Genomic DNA, 8652 nt, shown 5'->3' on the forward strand with positions numbered 1-8652 from the left:
TTTTCAGCCAGTCCTAGTTTCCTAACTTCTGAGGTGGCTGTATCTTCATGAAGACCAGCTGCTCTGGAAAAACTGATCATTATAAAGTGAAAAGCAGTCTAGCAGTGACCCATCTTTATGAAACTATTCTGTTTCTAGCAAGTGTAAAGAATTGTTGGCAATTGATAAGTATTACTCTCTGTTGATCCCAACATTATGTTTAGTCGTCTTCCTTCGTGATAGCCACTCCAGTATTTCACAAGGATAAAAGGAAGATAAAATAGCAAGACACAAGAAGTTTTCCATGAACTCTTTTAGCATCATTAATTATAGCTATCTTTGAATTTCAACTAAATGTCAGGTACCAGTATATGATTTTCACAACAGCCCTCTAGAGTAGGTGCCTGTAGAGTAATAATAAAATTCCCCTAAGTTCTTTTAGCTCGCTGGGTAAACCAGAAGTTTTCTACTACTTTTTCACATATACTGTCGATTTCTACAACTGTCGTAACCCTAAGCAGTGCCCTTGGACCCACATCCTCAGGACTCCAGGCCTCTCCTCCTAGGCCCAGTCAGTTTTTCTCTCTAGTTTCTCAAGAACCAATCAGAAATTGTGCAGCCAGTTGGTCGACCTTCCTTCTCTATGGCCTGCCTCAGAATCTTGAAACCTCTTCCAGACTTTAGACCTCTCCAATAGTTCTCTAATCTTTTTTCACTTACAATGTCTTCCAGATCCGTCTTTTATATAATTATCATGTACTGAATTCTTGCCCATTTGTTCTTTCCTGTGCTTGGAAGACGCGTCAGCTTCCAGTTCGTAGCTTCCTCCCCTGGACTCTCAGTACCTTCTCTGTAGGCTGATATATTCTCTGATGCTAGATGCAGCCCTGCTTCGTCCAGTGAGGGAAGTGGAGGATGAATCCCCATATCCCCAGATTTCTCCCAGATGGATTTTCCTGGATTGAGCCACAAAACTTGCTGCAACTAATTGGGAGATTCCTGGAATCATTCCCGCTGTCCCGAAAGAGCCAAGTCAGCCATAGGACCCAGAATGGTCCCCATCAGTATTTAAGTCATGGAGGAGAATTGCCACCAGATGGTGCCAAAACTGCAGCCGGGGCCAGGATGGATTTGGACCATTTGGCCAATACCCCAGAACTTCTGGCTGGCTGACTGTATGGTCACTTGGGTTATTTCTGTTATTTTGAATTCACATCCCCACATCTTATGCAATTATGTTTTTTGGACTTGACACATTGAATTGTGGCAGGGTTTTATTGATCTCTCATTCATCTTGTCAGCTAGACGGTATCCTTAAGGATAAAGCTTCATTCACAAGTATTTATTGAGCACCTATGGCATTTCAGTGGGACCGATTTATTATGATGCTAATGAAACTTAAGCAGCAGGTGCCCTCAGCTTTGTGAGGCCTGGGACAGACACTTATAATAAGCTCGTGTAGTGGTATGATTTGTAAAACTTGCAAATGTAAGATATTTTAGACAGTCTGTTGAAACTGCTGTCTCTTCCTACCTATATTTCTTTATTACTCTTCCCTTCATGATTAGTGGTATTGAAGTGGCCAGAGTTGGCCCCGTGGGCTTGCAACCTGTGCAATAGCACAGGGTCCTGCATTTGGTTCACTGCCCTGCTGTCACTGAAATTCCACATACTTATAAAGAAAGAGGATCCCCATTTTCATTTCCACTGGGCCCCACAAATTATGTAGCTGGTTCTGGGAATGGCTATGGGCATTTTTGGATGCAGTTAAAGGGAAAATTGAGTTGGGGATAATTAGGATTTAGTGGGATATATTTTCGTGGTTCATAGTCACTTCCATGTGTAGTTAAGTTGTTGCCTACTCTTCCAGTATAGGAATGGCTTCCAGGAATACTCCACTCACCCACTGTGTTGTGACGCATGAAGCTGAGCCAGAGGATTGTCACAAATGAATGTGTCCTCCAGGGTCCAGCACCAGAAATACGTCAGTGTGAAGGAAAAACAAGAGGTATGCAGCCAGAGCTATTCTGCGAAAATCTTTCCAATTATTAGTAACACCAAATGGTAAGCCAAGGATGTAGCTCTTAATAATGTCCACCCAGAACAGAAACTCCGTCCTGCAGGGACGTATGTGCCGATGTGGTGTGTGCAATTATAAATACACCAGATTATTTTCCCCCATGATAATCTTATGAAATAGGATTGATCAAATTTCCTGTTTGGGGGAATAAATTTCTGGTAGAGCTATAAAAAAACATGTATTTCTGTATAGGAGATTGCACACCAAACATTAAAATTAAAAACATTTCTATCAACCATTCTAGAAAGAAGAATAAATTAGCTTTTAGTCTCTTTATATAAAATGACAAATCATTGTCATCTGAATAGATAATCATGTTTTCTCTATTTTTATACAGCCATAAAAATAGGGAAAAAACATGTAGAAAAGTATTACAGAGATAATTAATAAAAATATCATTATTTTTCCAGAATTTACAATAGTGATAGTATTTTTCTGCTTTCAAAAATGTGATTTGTTGTAAATTATTTCTCATTCTACATTACTTTTGAGTTTATTTTTATTATTTTTCTGTATACTTATTTTTAACTGAGGTATAATTAACATAACATTATATTAGTTTCAGATGTATGATTTGATATTTGTATATATTGCAAAATGGTCACCACAATAAGACCAGTTAACATCTGTTACCATTTGATTATTTTTCTTGAAAATGGTACTCACAATTGTATCAACTTCAGACCTCATGGAACCTGTGTGCTAAACACATGCGAAACTTGACTCATACATTATTTTATTTAATCCTCACAACAGCCATCTGAGATTGATATTATTTCCACTTTACAGGTGCAGAAACTAGGGCTCAGAGAGGTCAAGTAACATCCTTGAGGTCATACAGCTGGTAAGTTGCAGGTCCAGGTTCCTGTTAGGTCTGTCCTTTCTGAAATTCATGCTTTTACTCATTGCTCTCTAGTTTCTAGAGCAACATGTCATTTCCAGGTTAGGTTATATGCTCCATAAAGCCTGTCCTTTCCTTCATAACCTATATCACAATTATTGAATTAATAAAGAGAACGTCAGCGTTATGCTTCAACCTCTATGGAGGAAGCTGCTGTTTTAATTACAGTACAGATGTCTGTGTGTATAGTCAGTGAATTGGTTCCTTTAGGCCTACTAATTTTCAGAATTTACCTTAGAGCAGCTTTTGGATTCAGTCTCGTTCTCACCTTTCTTCCTCCCAGGCAGAGGAAGGGTCTGGGAACCACAAAACATTAGGCTCAGAATTAAAACCCAAGAGCGTTAGGGTTGTGCAGTTGATAATGGAAGGTGAGCTTATTTAACACCATCATATGGAAAGTCGGCACCTATTCTAGGTATCAGGTATCCATATCCAGTGGGCTGGAGATGATGGCCATTCATGCCATAAACGTATCTGTTTCCTAGTTTTGTATTTTCGTAAACTGAGTCATCTTTAAATGAGGGAACACCTGTATCCAATTTTCCCTGGAATGTACAGCCGAGTTCTCTTATAGTCCTCATTTCAGATGAGGTATTCTAGATGACACCATCTGGGAAATGTCACTTTGATTAAAGTAAATATGCAGCATAGTTAACACTGGGAGCCTATTTGAATTTCCCTAAGTAGCCACATCTTACAGAAGCAGAAGGCAGTCAGCTCTTTGGGTTGGGAGCACTTGAGAGTGTTGCATTCCACAATTTGGTATCAGTCGAATGGCAGTGTGTGGCCAGCAGAGCTCTGAAGGGTTTTGTGTATTTTTCTTTTCTTACCATTGGGCACTTTTTTTTTCCTTTTTCAGTTTATTTTGACACTAAGAAGAAAATATATAAAAATAAAAACTTAGCTTTATGATTGCCAAGTTTTTCTTCCAAACTAAGAAAAGAAACCAGTTGTTGAAAAATATGATGAATGGTATCCTTTGTTTTATTTTCAATGTAACACATGAGGGCAGTGCCACTGGAATGAGGCCAAATTCCCCAGGCAGGAGGGAGCATTGGGCTGAAAAGAGGCCTAGTGATCTGGGGGGAGAGTGTCAGGTCGGTGTGTCAGGATTTCCTCCCAGTCATCACAAACATCTCTTTCCTTTCTCGCACGCCTGCCCCTCCTATCTTTCAGTCATTTGTTGTGTTTTCAGCACTTGCTACTGATGAGGATGTCAATTGGTACAATGTGGAGCTTTCAAGCCTTTAAGTTGTGGTTTTCCCAACTTCTGACTTTATTCGACTGTGGGATCATGTATGGTTGAGGGGAACAGTCAGTTGTTAATGTGTAAGCAAACCCTAGGATCGTTAGCATTATTCCTTCTTTATTGTTGTCTTGTCACCAAGTGGTTTGGGAGAGCCAAAGGGCAGAGAGTCCAAGTTCTTTGTTTTGCAAGTCAACCTCAGGGCAGTTCCCTTCTGCTTTCTTTCTCTCTGCCAGCCACATACTGGAATTAAGAGGAAGGGGTGGACAGGAAGGGTCACACTTCAAATTCAAGGAAGTAAGGGAAACATCTCAGATGCCTTTAAAGCAGCTGCATGTTTCCTAAGAAGTTAAATCTAAAACTCCTCCATGGACACGGGTGACCTCTAACTCAGGAGAGCCTCCCTAATTTGGAAGTTCCCTCTGAGAACTATCTGCCCTGACTGGAGTATTTAACTCATTTATTTTAACTTTGGTTTGCCAGGGTGTTTCCCTACTGGACTGTGAGCTCTTTGAGAGCAGAGACTGTTTTACTCACCTTGGTAATTCCAATGCCTGGTGTCAGAAAGTCTTTGTTAAGTAAATTCATGTACAAATAACTGAATTCAGAGCCCTGGTGTTGGGTCAGGACTAGACAACTTTCTAGGTCGAGATGGTTTGATAATTATTTAACAACTGACTTGAGGTTTTGTTGCATGAAGTTGAGTTACACTAGGTAGGTATATTTAAAGGAAGGAACTGTTTGGGACTTCTAGGGAACAGAACGTTTGGCTCAGTTTGTGTGTGAGACTGGGGAACAGGGATGGAGACATCAATATTCTCCATAAAGGCAGACAAGAAAATGACTCAAGAATGCAAACACCTGCCTCTGATTTCCCATGGAAATGTCGACAGAAGACAGAGTGTTAGTCTGCGTGCTTAATACCTCTTCCTATTGTCTTTGCTCTTAAATTCAGGCTGTCTTTTAAATACCCCATGATCCACTTACAAACTCTTGAAGCAAAAATGATGCCAGGTTCCATTCTGTGGCTACCAGATTGTGGAGCTTTTCTCTCACTGCTTCATTCAGTTAATTGAGCTGTGCTGGAAAGTTCAGTAATTTATTCTATGGAGTCTTTCTGTACAAAGAATTCTAGGCTGAGGGAAAGATACTTAGCTAAATCTCTCTAACACTTGAAATGCAGAATGCATGTTTTGGAAAATACCAGTGAGTCAGTGTCCTCAAATGTCATCAATAAAAGACAGTCTCCATCATCAGCTTTTCATTAACTGAGCTCAGAGTTGCCTCTTTTTATTGCTTTTTACATGTTTATAGTGCTTCATTCTTTCCTTGATTCTGGATTTTCACACCATATGGCCACATCTTTAAGTCATTTTTCAGCTGCTCTATTAAATAGTAAAATGAGATTCAGAACAGATTTCTTTGATTTTAAAATAACATTTTGGGTGTGTGACTTTTTTTGTAAATAAAAAAAAGGAATTAAAGCACTCAAAAGCATGAAATTTCAGGTATTCTTACCCAGACGGTGAAATATGTAGCTTTATACTACTTAGAATAAATATATGTTTATCCTGTGGAATTTCACCTACAGTGTTATTGATTCATTCATTCCGCATATTGAAATTCATTTCTATTTAAACAAGATTTAGCCTCTGCTATTGCTAATGAACATAGATTGAAAATGAAATTAAAAGTTTATCTTTTATAACGATTCAATATAATATTTCTCATTAGAAATGATTGCTGTAGTTTATGAATATACATACTACATATTACTAATGTTCTATAGCTATAGTTGTAGTTGTGATTCTAATATTTAGTAAAATAAAATGTAGGATTTGCTTATGTTTTACTTTTTCTCTAGAATATTTAATGGTCAGTTTTTTGAGAAGCTGCAAAGGAGAGAGTGTTACTGCCAACATTTAGATCTCACAGTGTAGAGTTGGTCACTGAGGGCTTTAAGCATGCAATGCTGCAATTTAATACAGTTTACTATCTAAAGGATTAGACATTTAAAAGGCTATTAAATATTTACTGTTTGTTTTCTGAGCCAGAAAGGCATTTTGGTGTAAGCCGATTTTTTTTTTTTTAAGACAATACTTAACAAAGGAAACTGCTGCGTGAACAAATTTCATAATGTGAGTAAATTTGTCATTGATTCAGACTTCAGCAGTAGGGACTGTGTCGATCATAATTAATCAGCTTATGAGTATGTGATCTGAAATCTTCAATTATCCATTAAAATCTGAATATCGACTTGAAGAAATGACTGACCTAGAGTTGATTGTTTAAAGTTAAAACCAAGTGCACTCAACATCCAGGAGGTCAATAGTCTCTTCATTTTAATTCAACGAAGTCAATTTTAAGTAGTATACAATTTGTAAGTGTTGTAAATACAGTTCACATATTTTAAATCTAATATTGGTAATATTTGCTAGACAAATACGCTTCAGTTGAGGAAAAATTCATTGAATGAGTATATTTTGATTACTATTGACATTTCTAAGTTCATTTTATATATGTGTGTGTGTGTGTATATACATATATATAGATAGATAGATAGATAGATAGATAGATATAGATATAGATAGCAATTTGGAGTAACTGTCCCAAATAATTTAGGTAAAATTCTGATTTTCCTCAATTTTTCTCATATAGTCATTATTTTTATTGTCACCATGATAAACACACAATATTTTTAAGTGGTGGTAACAAAAAGTAAAAAATTATTTTTAATCCAGTTTAAAATTTTAAAATCATGATCACCTCCACATATTCCATTGTATCTTTTACATAGCATAAACTCTGGAACAAATAGAGGGTATCTCCCAAAATGTTGTGTACCATTTCTAGACTGTAGATTGTCTTCAAGGCAAAAATTAAGAGGGCTACAAGTTTTTCATAAAGCGAAAATCACCTGAAAATTAGTGATGGTAGAAAACTATATAGACATGGCACTTTTTTTCTAAAACTCGAAATGAAGAGAGATGGCAGTTACCCAAACAAGCGAGAGAAAGATGAATGACAATGTGGTATGGACAGTACACTCACAGATCAGAGGGACAAACATTTCTCAAACCCTGTGTTGTCACTTGCAGCCTGACAGTGAGCACAGCAATCTCCCTGCAGGAGATCCAACGGAGGATTGGGGAGTGTGGGTCTTCTGTTGTTTCCAGACCATTACTTGTCAGGAGGTAGCTTATTCTTCTTGGAAAGGTACTTCTTCAATAACTACTATTGCAGATCTGCTGTGTGTCAGGCATTGTTCTAAGAGAGGGATAGATGTGAATGAGACGAGGACCCTGCCCTCAGGGAGCTTGCTTTCTAGTGGTTGTCTGCACATAAACAATTAGAAAAATTTTCAGATGATGCTAAATACCACGTAGAAACTAAAAGCAGAGTAAGAAGGACATGGGGGTGAGCCATGTTGGCGTTTTTGTAAGATGGCTAGACAAGGCCTCATTGATAAGATGCCTTTTGAGCAGAGACAGGGTGGAAAGAACAGGGTGTGCTTATATGGGAAGAAAGGCAAGTCAGGGAAAGGCATAAACCAGGGAAACCCTTGTCCCTAGCCACCTTATACAGAATGATCATGTTTCACATGGTGTACAAGAGGGGAAGAGACAACTTAAAAGAGCTCAGATCAAAAGGTCTTTTATTCTCCAGTAACATCCTGGAAAAATAATTTTATTATCTACTATTTATTGAGTGCCTTGTATGGCAGGCATTGGGTTGGGTATTTTGCAAAAGTCCAAGTTGAAATTTGTATGATATCCTTTTCTCTAATAAGGAAACTGATGCTTCACAAGTAAAGTGACTTTCTCAGTCCTGCATAGCTGTGAATGGTGGAGCCAGCATGTGACCTTGGATCAGTCTGACCCCAAAGTCTCTCCTTGAATGCTATTGCCTTTTCAAGAGGGTAAAATGCCCAGAAAATGGCAACACGAACGAATTATTAAAATAGCTTCAATATGTGACTAATATAATGTTCTTAACTGAGTAAGAAAGACCAAATTGTCTACTGAGAAACATCAACATAGCAAGTGGCTACCAATCTCTGGTTGACTTCATTAATGGCAGCAAGGTTTTCCACCACGGAGAAGTAGCAATGTGGCTATTATCATGTAAGTTGGACTCTTTGGGCCACTGATCCACATAATCAATGACTCCTTTCTCCTCTCAAATGAGAAATATTTGCTTTGGCCACAATAATTTTCTTATTTTTAAGCTCTATGTCCTTTATTAGGAATGCTGGTTCTTCTATGCAAATACGGCCAGCCCACTGTTATGAGTAAAAGCCATTCAGTTCCTTTAAGCAGCCTTGGTAATATATTAAAAATTTACCAGCTCCCAACTTTTTTACCAGTCCACACTCAAATAGATAATATTAATAAGATTAGTATTTGTTACTGGTCAGCTGGAATTATACATTTTTTAGGGCATCTG

This window comes from Rousettus aegyptiacus, unplaced genomic scaffold, assembly GCF_014176215.1.
Source record: "Rousettus aegyptiacus isolate mRouAeg1 unplaced genomic scaffold, mRouAeg1.p scaffold_m13_p_2, whole genome shotgun sequence".
NCBI classification, from domain to species: domain Eukaryota; kingdom Metazoa; phylum Chordata; class Mammalia; order Chiroptera; family Pteropodidae; genus Rousettus; species Rousettus aegyptiacus.